Here is a 15,430-nt window from a genome sequence, read left to right as displayed (position 1 = left end):
CCTCTTTGTCCATTGACCGATCCATCTAACCCCTACATCAGAGAATACCAACATGTATTCATTTTATGAGAATATAAACAGGCTGGACATTAGTGAAAGAAACAATTGATAAGAAATCTAAAATCCTAAATTCTATTCTTGGTTCTGTCATTAAGTAGATGTATAATCTCAGAAAAGACCCTGATTTCCCTCTTGACCTCAGCTGCCTCAGTCATAAAATAAGGGGACTATACTATATTACCTCTGAAAACATTTCTGATTTCAATGATCCCCTAACTTAAAGTCATTCCCACTTTAGGTAAGCCAATTCCATGAGGACTTGGCTTAAAAAGAGTAAATAAAGAACACGATATGTCATTAATAGGATAGATGCACAAAGAATGAAGAGAAAGAGCATCACCTTAGATATCAACATGTGTGAAACTAACAGAAGGCACTATGACACTCACACAGCCACTGTCATTACCATTTCCAAAGGGCCGCCCCAGCTTCCTCCAGTGCCTCCCTGTTTCCATTTTACACACAGCACTTAGAATTATCTGGATTGAATGTAAATCAGGTCATATCACAACCTCTCTCTTCCATAGCTTCCTACTACTCTTAGAATAAATTCCAACCGCCCTTCTGTGGGCCCTGGCCTCTCTGACCTCATCTTGAATCACTCTCTCCCTTCTTGAATTGTAACCACACTGGTCTTGCTTTGGTCTTTCAGACACTCCAAGCTCACGCCCACCTACTTCTGGCAATTGCTACACTGTCTGCTTGGAATGCTAGAAAATCCTCATGTGGCTGGCCCCCTGTGTGACAGCAGTCTCAGCTGAAATGTCCATATCCTCACAGAGGCTTTTGCCTGATCACCTTATTTATATTAACCCCATCATCCAGCATGACCCATCATTCCTACTCCAATACCCTGTTTGGTTTCATTCTATAATTTACCTCTGCCTGAATATACCTTATTTATTCCTCTATCATTTCTCTCCCTCAACTCAAATTAAACTTTTGGGGACTAAAACATTGTTTTTTTTTACTCACACCTGTGTCCCTGTCATCTAGATTCCAGAACAAATGCTCAGAAAGACAAATTCTAGTCAAACGGATAAATGAGAGAAGGGACAGTTATCAGGGTACTTAAGCCTTCTTGGAGATTTTAAATGACTGGCTTGATTTTGAATTGGAGGAGCAATTCATTTATATTTTGAATAAAAAACAAAGAATATGGGACCCTTGCTTCCAAATCTGCCAAAAGAGCTGAGGAACATTTTTAAACATAGTTTGAGCTTATTTAATTCATTCTCTGGCAAGAGCATGACCTCAGATGATATTGTGTGGGAAGATTGGCTGCCACTGATGTGTGGGTAAAAACTCATATGCCCAAAGTTGGAAAATCATGAAAGACTCCTCAAGGTTACAGACAAGTTTCTTTGGGAAGTGCCAGTATTTTCAGATGGTGAGGACAAAGTTCTCCTGCCTGCAGCCACGCCAGGCATAGCCTTGGCTGGAAGCTTCTCACATGTGGAACCAGTTTACTTACATGTCAGTGGAGGCCAGTCTTTCCAAGATCACCTGAGGTCACACTCTGGCCAGAGAGTCTCAAACTACCTTTAAAAGAAGTTTTTCAATTGTCCTGGTGAATTTGGAAGCACATTCAGATTTGGTATTGTTTCTTCCACTGCCCAAGGCCACTCTCTTATACTAGAGGTAAAAAACAAAAGACTTACAAAATTCAGACTGTCGTATGTGGGCTTATATTTCACATCCCTACTCACTTCCAAAGCCAGAGACACCAAAATACAACTTAAGAACTTCCTGGCCTAACTTGCTTTCCTTAAAATAATGCCTTTGGCAAATCTGTAGTAACTTAAAGGGTATTGTGGCTACCTGGGATTGGAAATGGGGAAGGAGTTTAACAACAAAAGGGCACCTGGGATCTCACCAGGGTGGTGGGCGTGTCCTATAACTGGGTTTTTGTGATGGTTGAACAACTCAGTCAATTTGCCAAAATTTATTCAATGGAATACTTAAAATGGGTGAGTTTTAGGCAATGTAAATTATATCTCAATAAAGTTTTGTTGCTTTTTAAAAAAAAAATGAAGTCTTTGAATTTAATCAGATGAATACCCTTGGTTTCAGGTTTCAAGGTCATAACATTTCTACTCCATATAAAAATAAATTTTCTCTTTTTTCTCACCTTAGCCTAAGGATCTGAGGAAGTGTCCACTTGCTAGTATTGCCAGAAGTTCCCAGAAAAGGTAGTTTTCACTCCAAAAAGAATGGAATTTCCTTTAAAATCCTTTTTGGCATACAGAAAGTGACTAGATGTAAAATCTTTGACACATATCCTATCTTTGAGTAAACACAAAAGGATGCAATTACTAAGTTATACAAAATGTTAACAGACTAATCCAAACCACGTTAAAATGGCACCAGTCTGGAACTAATTTCAGAAGCCTGTGTCATGGTAGAAAGGCTGGTGGGAATGACAGGCTTCCGTGCCTTTGACAGCCACTCCCTTACTACTCTGATGCTGTCACGTTCCATGGCCACCTCATCCTTACCTTCGGTCATTATTTCTCACCTTTAACCCATCGACCCCGCCTGACATCTTGTCTGTGTTGTTCCTATTCCATTTATTCCCTTTGATTCAATTTTCACCCTACTTTTCACATTTTTAAAAGTATTCCTGTCATCAGGGCACTAAATAAATGAATAGCCCTAGTGGTTCCCCACCATGAAACTGCTACAGGTGCAGCACACCTTCCCAAGAAGGACACAGCAACCTTTGATTCTGCAGCAGTCACGGTCATTGCCCGTGCTAGACAACTTTGCAGAGTCAAAAGAAGGGCTCTCTTTTATTTGCTCTCTAGAATATATTCTGAATGCCAGATGGCACATATTGAAATGTTCCTTGAACCACTGTGAATCTAAATGTTCTCATTTGAGAAACGGAGGTATAGACAACTACCTTTCTGTGTTGCTGAGAGGTAGGGAGAGAACACCATGGTGCTCTCACAAAGTGGGTGCTAAACTTAGGAGGCCTAAATAACTGATAGTCGATATTTTTGCTGCCACCAACCTCTCTGGACTCTAGGATGTCACCAAGTTACTCCCCAAACCCACTAGACAAATATTTATTGTGTCAAAACAGCACCAGCCCTGTTTCTAAAATTATAAGCTGTCAGAGTCACAGCTTCTTACCAGCAAGAGCTGACAAAGTGACAGAAATAAACTTTCTAGAATGATGGTTTACAAAGTTATATCTGCTTCTATTAAGAGTAATGATTATCTATCTACCCTGTGATTTATATTTTCTGATAACTTACACTAATCTGACCTGAAAAATCAGGGCAACATCTGTGTTGGTTGACATTTCCTTAAGAAGCCCAAGAGAAGCATGCCAACTACCTGTCCCACATACCTACTCATTTCATATCCATTATAGCCAGCCTGCTGGACTATACCTCTTCTCAGGGTCACCAGTCCTAGCCCCATATTGGCCACTCCTTGAAGTACTAAGTTCTCATGGCACCACTTCTTCCCTTCATTAACCCTAGAAGTGACAGCCTCTTTCTACAATTACCAATTTCTGGGTTATCTCTTTGACCACTTGATACTCTGTTTCCCAATATGTATATTAAATTCATTCTGATTTAAGTGCTTATAGTATTTTATATTTCTTGAATGGAGCCTGGTTGATATGCTATGTAATGTATTTTAAAAGGACAATTATTTATTTAATATATAAGACAAAATAAGAAACTGAATCTGGTTCAAACTCATATTTGCCAGAAGACATGTGTAAGTTTGGAAAAATTACATAACCTCTAAGCCTCTTCCCATTCATATAAGTTAAATATAATAGTAATAATATCTATTTAAATTATTATTATTATTAGGTTAAAAGAAATAATAGAGGTCATTCCTTCAACATTGTTTCTGGCACATGATACACAGTTAGTAGACATTGATCTTATTATTATCATTCATCAAATGCAACATTCTACACCGCGTTATTAGGTGCTTGTGCATATTTTTAAAATATACCTAAATAAAAACATGCAATAATCAATTTTTTACTCTAAAACTATGATATTCTATATAAACCCTTATATAAAATATCATAGAAAGAGAATAGACTATGTTAATTCTTTTATATCATAAAGATATCAACTATAAAATCTCCATTCAAAATCAATTTCCATATCTTGAGTGGTCAAAAGAATAAATTTTACCTAAAAAAGCAATGTTTACCCTTACACATAGATCTCAATACAAACTGTAATGAATTGGGAGGTTTAACAAAAGTAAAATAGCACATTTTGAGGCAATCCACATAAAAACATTTTGAATTATAAGAATACCAAAATACAGCCTTGGCTGGCATAGCTCAGTGGATTGAGCACAGGCCTGTGAACCAAAGCATCACTGGTTTGATTCCCAGTCAGGGGACATGCCTGGGTTGCAGGCCATATTCCCAATATGGGGTGTGCTAGAGGCAACCACACACTGATGTTTCATTCCCTCTCTTTCTCCCTCCCTTCTGCATCTCTCTAAAATAAATAAATATAAAATCTTTTAAAAAATACTTTAAAATTCTACAATTTATTCCTAAAAAAAATAACATAAAAAAAAGAATACCAAAATACTATAGACACAACAATAGACAATGTGAAGAGCAAATAACTGTTAATGGCAGGATGAAAATAAATGTCATTTAGCTCTTTAAGGAAACCATAATAAAAAAGAAGCATAATCTGAATCATCATTACTTATTTCCATTTAGTCTTTCATTAAAGTATAAAAAACTTTTTGAAATATGTGATTATATAAATCATTATCTCATGATACTTTAGTTTCAAAATATTGTTTCCCTAGCCAATGCAAGTCATTGAGAATAAAATATCTGCCTTATCAAATCTCCCCATATTATCTTATACTTTCTAGAACACCAGAGTTCAAAAACATTACCCTAAATATAAAAACTCAAGAGTGTTACTTTAATGAACTTAATTGTGCAAAACACCAAATGCAAGAATGTACTAACAAAACCACAGTTTGAAACAGATGGGTAATTACAACAGCTTGCTACAGATGGCATAGCAGTACAATGTATTTGCAGTTTGGTTTGATAAAAAAGGTAAATTGAAAACACTTTTCTACTGGTACAATAATAGAATGAATACTGTGGAAGACTTGGAAATTCATTTTCACAAATAATTTTTGTAAATAATGAATTTTGCTTGTCCTGTAATGATAAATTATTTTCAAAAACCTCCATTATAAGAAAAAAGCTAAGTATAAAGAAAAACAAAGATATGTAATCTTTAAATTCAATCTATTTGCCACGATGGAATGTAAAAGCAGGACCAGTCTCCCACACTGAAAAGCTGGGGCCATTAGGGAATATGAAGAACTGAAAATGTGAGGGTTATAATAATGCACAAGATATTCATTATGCATTTGAAAGAAGACCAAGTTAAGGAAGCACATTATTCAAACTGGTCAGTACAGATGGAACATCTTCTGCTCCTCTAGAAGAATAAGACTGGTTACAATATAAAGGAAGGAAAGAAGAAACAATATCCTCCAATTTTAAGCCTTGTGCTTCCTTATATTCCTTATCTTGAAGCAGGGGGTGGGAATAAGAGCATGACAGGGAAGGCAAGACTAGAGATGACAGAAGATATGAAGAGAGTAATTGGTGTAAGGAATTATATAATCTTCACTCAACTTATACCACAGACATATCAAATGTTTTAAAATCATGGAGCCGCAGGTTTGGCGAGTAGAATAATCTTGAATTCAGCGATTCTCATTTGTGAGTATTCACTAGATCACTGGGAGAGTTAACCCATGTGTATGTAGCTGCCCTGACCTCAAAGAAGTATGGATTCAGTTGGTCTGGAGTACAGCTCAGGCACTGCGGTAGAGAATCCCTGCCAGTGATTCTTAGGTGCTGCCATGCTGCCACAACATTTGAGAACCTCCATTTAATCCTTATTTTGTCCCTAACAACTTGCCTCAAACCCAAGTCTATTTAATGTTTGTAAGTATGTCTAAAGTATTATAAACAAACTAAGGATTACTCTTCATAATTTGCAATAACAAAGTTCTCAACATCCTAAATACATTTCAATAAGGGATTGATTAAATGCTATAGAAAAACTAATGGAATGTTAAGCTGTTACTTAAAATTATGACATTAGGTCTAAAATTATAATCATAGGTCTTCATATTTAAACAATATTTTTATCAAATAATTACATCCACATTGTTTAAAATATCAAGTAACAATAAAAGATATAATACAGTGTCAAAAGAAACTTATTTTTCCCCTTGATGCCTGTTTCCCAGAGAAACTCTTTCATTATCTCCATTGATGATTACCATCAAATTTCTAAATAGTACACTTATATTTCTCTATCGTAATTCATCAGTGCTGGACACTGGTGGCAAGACTTCTGGGAAGTTACTGGGAAAGGTTTCCTAGGACCTAAAAAGGAGGCGTTAGCAGAGATGATCCTCTTTCTGCTTCTGCCTTTATCATGACCAAATGGAATGCTGGAACTTGTGCACACACCTTGCTAGCTGAAAGTCAAACAGGAGGAGGAGGAGAGAAGTAAACATTGAATGAGAAGTGAGCCCACATCTGCAGGCACTGTGACAGAGGCTTTCCTATGTCAAATCTCTTATTCGAGATATTACATTTAAATGTTGGTGAAGCCAAATCAAGTAAGCAATTTCTATTATAGTTGACTGTATCCTAACCAATAACCCTCAGTTTGTGTTTTGAATCTACAGATGCTTGTTCAGGATAAAAAATGATTATATTTACTTTTGTACACAATATTTAATGTTCTTAACATTTAAAATCTGCCTCATTTTTAATGTTTTTACTTTGTTTAGTGCCTGTTTCATCCTATACCATTTGAAACTTTCAAGGCAATATTTTACATGGTAGAGCATGTCTCGGAAGACCAGCTCTGGGAGTGAAAGTACATGTTATCAATGATTAAGCCAGAACCATAGGTATAAATCATGATTACATTAATAAAACAAAGACATATAATCTCCATAAATATACCTAATAATCTGTCAATGTGCATTTTAATTAAGGACCTGCCTCCATGGGTTCTCCTTTCTCTAGCTACAAACTATTTTAGGCCTGCAAAATATAGTTCTGTAATTTTCCATCACAGACTTGCTGGGAATTCCCTTTGTCTTACTCCTTGTTTTAGGCTTGCATGTTTTTCTCCTTATTTTGGTAGAAAATATTTTCCAATAGTTTTTGATTTTGGGGTTTAGCCCATTGTTTTATTAGAATACATCAGTAAATAGCTTCCAGAAAGAAGTTAATTTTTGAAATATATTAGTCTAAAAGTCTTTTTATTCTATATATTATGAGACTTTAATGAATCATCTGGCTAGAATTTTAAAAGCTTTCATATATTACCTACAGCTACTAATCTTCCAAGCCAGAAATCTAATGTAATTATATTCCAAGTTCTTGGTATACAAACTGGATTTTCTTTCTCCCTCTTTTTCTCTTTGAAATATTTTAGAATGTTCTCTTTATTTCTGATATTCTGCATTTCATTATTTGTACTTTGGAAAATTTGTTTCTTTTACCTTACTGAGCTAGACCTTGGTAAGATCCTTCAATCTAGTTATTGATATATTTCAATTCTGGAAAATTTCTTGTTATTTATTTTTTATCACATTTTTAAAGTTATGTCTTTCTGAAATTATTAGTAATCAAATGTCAGAACTCTAAAGATGACTTTTAAATGTTTTTATATTTTCCTTTATTTTTCTTATATTTTCCCTTTTTCTTATTTTCTTTTTAAAGCACTTTGACATTCTGACAGGTTTTTTTTAAGTAGTCTAATATTATGTCATGTATTCAATATTTTCTCCTATTTCTCTTAATATTAAGTTTCTAAAGTATTTTTCCATTATTGTTTCTACTTCCTGAAGTTCCTTTATAGATCTGTAGTTGTTTTGCTGTTCCCGCTTATGACGTTCATGTTGGAGACTTCCCTAAAATGTACGAGGACCCTTATATTACACATGAAACACTGAAAAGTTGATTGAAAGCTTATCAACTGGTGGCTTTACTTATGGTGACTAGGTAGTAGTTTTTTATAGCGAAGCCAAAGTTCCCCAAATATTGCTACTTATATGTCTTTCCTCTGAGATTATTCAGTTTTTATAAAGAAAATTTTTTTCTGCCTTGCCCAATGTGTTCTGAGAACAGCGTAGCAAATGAGGGCTAGAGGTCTCATTTATTCCTTCCTTTTTCACTTTCACTATTTTCACAAAATATTTTTGCAAAAATTTACTCTTATATAGATAATTTTTATAAACTCATGTTATGAAAATCTAAATAAAATGAATTAATGAACAAATTGGTTCAAAAAATAGTTTGAGGTCCCACAACATGCAAAGCATCACAGTTGATGCTCTCTGAAGTTCAAAAATTATTAGGATTAAATATTTACTCCAAAACAGATGACAACCTACTGGAGTCACAAACTTTAAAATAAGATCTGTTTCATGTTATTACAGAAAGGGAAGTCTGGAAATGGAGGCAGGCTCTAAACAGGGCTGAGACAAGATGAAGTGGTATGAGAGTAGAGCCAACATTTCTTATCAAAAGAACCTGGAAAAGTTCTGAAAATGAGCTAGACTTTAGAAGATGTAAAGGAGTTCAGAAGGACAAAATTAGATAGAGAAAGGAATTAGAGATTTCAAAGAAAAATGTATCTCAAATTTTAGGGTAAAAATGTTGGGCTGTTTTCTCTGAGCAGTTCAACATTCTTAGTATTTTTTGTCCTGTCAGCTATGCCTCACTGTGTGCTGGGTAACATGGTGCATACTTTTCATAAACAAGTTAGCCAACCTGCTGTTTTAAAGATGAGTCTGGTTGCAAAGTGTGAGATAGATGGAAGGAGACAGAAACCAAAGGGCAAAGACAAAAGAGTTAAAAGGCTATTGCCTTCCATTTAAAAGCTTAAACAAAGGATTAAAGATGGAATGAAGACCTAAATATTACAAATTTCAAAAAAATAATATAAAATAACATCTACATTAGCATAGGGTAAGAAAGGATTTCTTAAACAAGATTCCAAATATACTAACTATAAATTACTATAAGTTTTTCTATGTTAAGATTAAGAACTTCTGTTTTTGTTTATTTATAATTTTTATTGTATTTTCCATTATCATTTAGCCCCCTTATACCCCTCCCCCCCCAAGCAATCACCACACTGTTGTCCATGTCCATGAGTCCTTTTTCCTTTTTGATTGATCCTTCCCCATAGCTGTCATCTTGCTCTCTATCTATGAGTCTGTCTCTATTTTGCTTATTAGTTCAGTTTGTTCATTAGATTCCACGTATGAGTGAAATCATATGGCATTTGATACTCTCTGACTGGCTTATTTCACTTAGCAAAATGTTCTTTAGGTCCATCCATACTGTCACAAAGGGTAAGATTTTCTTCTTTTTTACACCCAAGTAGTATTCCACTGTGCAAATGTCCCATAGTTGTCTTATCCACTCATATTCTGATTGACACTTGGGCTGCTTCATATCTTAGTGATTCCAAATAATGTTGTAGTGAACATAGGGGATGCTTATGTTCTTTCAAATTAGTGTTTTGGGTTTCTTTAGATATACTCCCAGAGGTGGGATTACTGGATAAAAGGCAGATTTATTTTTAATTTTTTGAGGTATCTCCATAATGCTTCACACAGTGACTGCACCAGTCTGCATCCCCACCAACAGTGCAAAAGGGTTCCACTTCTCCACATCCTCGTCAGCACTTGTTGTTCATTGATTTATTAATAATGGCCATTCTAACAGGTGTGAGGTGATATCTTATTGTGGCTTTAATTTGCATTTCTCTGATGATTAGTGACATTAAGCATCTTTTCATATGTCTACCGGTCATCCATATGTCCTCTTTGGAAAAGTGCCTATTCAGGTCCTTTGCCCATTTTTAATTGAATTGTTTGGTTTTTGGGGTATTGAGCTTTATAAGTTCTTTATAAATTTTGTATATTAGTCCCTTATGAGATGTATCCATGAATATGCTCTCCCATTCCATGGGTTATCCTTTTATTTTGTTGATTTGTTTTTTGCTATGAAAAAAAAATGTTTTAGTTTGATGTCATCACATTTGCTTATTTTTTCTCTTGTTTCCCTTGCCTGGGGTGATATATCCAATAAAATATTGCTAGAAACAATGTCCAAGATTTTACTGCCTATGTTTTCTTCTATAATTTTTATGGCTTTGAAGATAATATTTAAGTTTTTAATTCATCGTGAATTTATTCTTGTGAGTGATAAAAGAAAGTAGTTTAGTTTCATTTTTCTGTACATGTCTGTCCAATTTTCCCAACACCATTTATTGAATAAACTACCTTTAGCTCATTGTATGTACTTGCTTCCTTTCTCAAATATTAATTGGCTATAAAAGTGTGGTTTATTTCTGGTGTCTCTATCCTGTTTCATTGATCTAGGTGTGTTTTCATGCCAGTACTATGCTGTTTTGATTATTATCCACTTGCACCTACATTATTCAATGTTGTACTGGATGTGCTAGCCATAGCAATCAGACTAGAAGAAATAAAAGGCATCCAAATTAGAAAGGAAGATGTAAAACTGTCTTTTTTTGCAGATAACATGATACTGTACATAGAGAACACAAAAGCTTTCACCAAAAACTACTAGAATTGATAAATGAATTCAGCAATGTAGCAGGATACAAAATTAATACCCAGAAGTCAGTTGCATTTTTATATGCGAATAATGAATTACCAAAAAGGAGAATTAAAAACACAATCCTATTCATTTGTGCATAAAGAATAAAATACCTGTTCTCAGGAAATTGTAAGACACTGAAGAAAGAAATTTAAGATACAAATAAGTGGAAGTATATTCAGTGTTCATGGATAGGAAGAATTAACATCATTAAAATATCCATTTGCCCAAAGCAATCTATAGATTCTATGTAATTCCTATCAAGTTCCAATGATGAATTTCACAGAACTAGAACATTTCAAAAATTTATATGGAACCACAAAAGACCCCACATAGCAACAGTGATCCTGAGAAAGAAAAACAAAATTGGAGGAATCATACTACCTAATATTAAGAACTTCTGTATTAAAAGACACTACAAGGAAATGAAAATGAAGATACAGAAGGAATATAAATTGCATTACATGTAATCAACAGAGGGCTTAACCCAGGAACATATAAGGAATTCCTACAAACCAATAATTAGAGTAACAGATGCCAGCTAGTTGGGGGGCAGAGTTAGGGGGTAGAGAAATTGAGCAAAAAAGAAAAAGGACTCATGGACAATACAGTGATGATTTCTGAGGGGAAGGGGGTGTAAGGGGACAAAATGATAATGGAAAAAATATAATAAAGATTATATTTTTTAAAAAAATAAAGAGAAACCAAAATAAATAAATTGGCAAAAACACTTCAATAGATATTTAACAAAAAGGAAATTCAAATGGCTAATAAACATGAAAAGACCCTCAACTTCACCAATCACCAAAATGCAAATAAAAACTACAAATGCATGTCATTGTACATATATAATCACATACAATAAACAAAAATATCTTAAGGTTGATAATGCATATCATTAGGATATGAATAATATAGATACCCATATAATGCTAAAACAATTATAAGCTGACTTAGTCACTTTGAAAAAGAACTTGTCATTAATAGTTAATTCAATATATACACCCTCAGCAAATCTACTCCAACATACAAATCCCACAGAAACTCATGCTCACCTATATCATGAGACATTCCTAAAATGTTCAGAGCAATATTATTTGCAAGAGTAAAAATGGAAACAATCCAACTGTCCACTTACAATATAATGAAAAAATAAATTGCCTAATATTCATTTAGTAGAACACTGTGCAGCAATAAAAACATACAGCAACATGGCACTATAAGGATGAAACTCAAGAAAAAAACAAGTGGAGTAAAATAATATTCACAGAAGACCCATATGAGGCATAATTTCATTTACATAAAGTAGGTATAAAGTTCAAAAGTCTATCAGTGGTAACTCTGAAGAAAAGAAATGAAAACATAAACATAAGGAAAAGTGCTTCCTGCGGGTTGAGAAGGAGTAGATTGTGATAGAAACAAGGTACATGGGTGCACAAGGTAATATTCCATTTCTTGGCTTGGATTGTTGGATCATGGCTCATTTAACAATTAGTCTTTAATCCTTCATTTATATATGTTTATCTCTAAGAATATCTACCAAAACTAAAATAATATATAAATAATCTGAAATATACAAATAAGAAAAAAGATTGATAGAGGACAATATCAAAGCAGAGGATGAGGAACAGGTTATTGCAGTGACCTAGAAGAAAGGACCCGAGGCCTTGGACAATGCCAAAAGATGAGGAGAAACAGGGCTGAGGTGTCATAGAGGTAGAATTAGTAACATTTGGTGAATACTGGACACAATAACAAAGAGAAATAGAGAAAACAGTGGTGTCAAGATTGTATTCAGGTAACTGGTAGGATCAATACATCATTTAACAGGGGAAGCAATAGGTAGAAAGGTAAGCAAGTTAGGCCGAGCACAATGGGGCAGATTACAGGAACAGCTAGGGCATTTTGAGTTTAACACCCCTTCGTGACATCCCTGTAGAGATACCCAATAAGCTTAAAATATTGGTTTAGAATATAATTTCATTGTGATAAGTTTATTTTAAATACCCAACCAAGAAATGCTGTTTTGAGTATCTCCCATCTGTGAGGTACCATGCTGAGCACTGTAGAGGCCACAATAAAGTACAGGAAGCATTCTCTTCCCCAGGAAGCTTAAAATTTAGTCAAGGATACAGGACATGTATAAAGGGAAGGGTGACTCCGTAAAGGCAAGGCTGAATGAGTTCCAAAGATAGTAAGGCATAGAGAGTTTAGTAAAGAAGGGGAAAAGGGTGAAGGGGTAGGTAGGTAGATAGGTAGGTAGATGGATGGATGAATGTACCCATACATAGATATACAGGTAGCACATGGTAGAGAGAGAAAATCATTTACAACTAGTGACTTTTTTTTATCTATGTCTTGGAACATGTACAGAACTTAGAAAGAAAAAAATGTCTTTCTAGACAGAGAAGTTGCTTTATAATATATTCAGAGGACACTAAACCGACCAGTCTGCATAGAATTAGAAGACCAGCTGTCTTTCAGCCCTTCAAGGCCATGCAGGTTCACTCAGAATCTGGACAGACAGAAGAAAATGTGTCAAAACATTGCATAAAACAGTGTGATTCTGCGCATGTGGGCCCACTCAAGGTTATGGGAACACTGCTTATGTTAGTTGCCCAGACATCTGGGAGAGGGAGCCTGACTGATGCTGTTCACCCTACACCAGCAAATACAACATGGAAATGGTTTGATGGGACCAGAAATTTTTCTCCTATTTTGGAAAAGGAAATTAGAAACAAAAGATAAAGAACACAGCATATAAATAAACCATGCCACTATGGAAGTCAAAACAAGAAGATATAAGACCTGAGCTAAAATATAGCAGTAAAAACAAAAATAAAGAGACTGACTCATAAAATCTTGTTTAGAAAGAATTTATATAAATTTTATTGGGGTGAAACTGTAAAGCTAAAGACAGCTCTGAGGTTTGGTCTAAACAGAACTATCCCTGAGACCACAGTGAGAAAGAAGGTAGCCAGGAGAGAAGATTTGGGATACGGTCATGCATTCAATTTTCAGCACTGGGAGGATAATGAGACAAAAGCTGATTAATCAAGTAAAAAAATCAAGCCCATCAAGTGTATGGTCTTGATAAATTAGAGCACTTACTTTGGAAAAAATGTTTGGCCAGCAGAGGAATGAAGACATATGCACAGAAAAGAGAGTTGAATCTAGAGAAGTGATAAATATCTCTAATGAATTTAGCACAAAATCATGATTTGAGCACCAACATGTGATATACCATAATAAGAATATAGAAAAAGAATTATAGAGAAAAAATGAAAGAAATTCACAAGTTAACAAGTGGGCATTAAAAATTACAATGATAAGCACCTCTCAATTTCCCCTTCCTCATAGTCTCTGGAAGTCACAGGTACAAAGTTTCAACTATGCAAGATGAATAGTTCCAAGAGCTCTGCTGTACAACCTTGTGACTACAGTTAATATTTTATTTACACTTAAAATATGTTAAAAGTAAATCTCATATCATGTTCTTACCATAATAATTTATATTATATATGTGTGTATATATGTATGTGTATATATATATACACGTGTGTGTGTGTGTGTGTGTCCAGCTGACCATTTGACAACATTAGGGTTAGATGCATCAACTCCCTAAGCATTTAAAATCCATGTATAACTTTTGATTCCCCAAAATTTAACTACACTGGTTGCCCCTTGGTTTCTGTTGGGGATTGATTTCAGGACCCCACTGGAAACCAAAAGCCACAAATGTTCAAGCCCCCTGTATTAACTGGCATAGACCAATGCATAGAGTTGGCCCTTCATATCCATGGAATCCCAACCATAGATCAAAAATAGTATGGTGTTTATTGAAAAACATGCATGTATAAGTGGATCTTTGCAGTGCAAACCCATGTAGTTCAAGGGTCAACTGAATTCCAATACAATAAAAGACAAATAGAAACCAGAAGCAAAAAAGAAAACCAGATTATTTCAAATGAACAGTAAAAAAAAGTGGTTGAAGCAAGACTAATAGAACCAATAAAACGGAGATGTCAAGTTGAACAGAGAAAGGACCTCTGAAATGCCATTGACAATTAAAAAATCAATGCTGAACTTCATGAAAGCAGGTCCCTTAATGTGAAGTAGACAAAAGATGTAGTAGGAAGGGAGAGTTCTGCACTTGTCTCCCCCTCTACCCAGAGCTTTCCCCTTATGGCTGTTTCTTCACCTTCAGCTCTTTGCTCAAATGCCATCTTCTTAGTAAGACCTTCCCTAATTCTACTGTTTAAACATGAGAGATCTAAAAATATGAGGACAGAGAACTGACTATAGGATTTTGGAAGATGACCTTAGCAAGGGCAATTTCAAATGAGCAATGTGAAAAAATATCTGATTGAAGTGGGGAAAAGCAATAACGAGTAGTAATGAAGTAAAGCTAACAAGTATAAACAACCCTTCTAAGGAGGTTTGCTATATAGAAACAAACTATAGAAATGATCCCTGAAAGTATAGTCTTGATTTGCTGTAGAAAAGTGCAATGGTAGTTGGGGAGGTGTTTTTGTTGGGAGGATGTGAGGCAATAGAGGATATTTGCATAAGGATAAGAATGTTCCAGGAGAGAGGGGAAAAGTTAATAAGTCAAAATAAGAGAAACAGTTAGTGAAGCTATGCACATGGTTGGAACTGGCCTGA

At 34.9% G+C, this 15,430-nt stretch overlaps 1 protein-coding gene and 1 pseudogene across 3 annotated transcripts in view; both read right to left on the bottom strand.

Annotated features, from left to right (window-relative positions):
- THSD7B (thrombospondin type 1 domain containing 7B) overlaps positions 1-15,430 on the bottom strand; it is a 903,223-nt gene that overhangs the window by 693,262 nt on the left and 194,531 nt on the right. The gene's annotated exons all lie outside the window — the stretch shown is intronic.
- Positions 15,180-15,254, bottom strand: LOC114495739 (annotated as a pseudogene).

Source organism: Phyllostomus discolor, chromosome 4 (genome assembly GCF_004126475.2).
Source record: "Phyllostomus discolor isolate MPI-MPIP mPhyDis1 chromosome 4, mPhyDis1.pri.v3, whole genome shotgun sequence".
NCBI classification, from domain to species: Eukaryota; Metazoa; Chordata; class Mammalia; order Chiroptera; family Phyllostomidae; genus Phyllostomus; species Phyllostomus discolor.
Note: the sequence above shows the minus strand (reverse complement) of the source record. Positions and strands in the feature narration are given on the sequence as shown.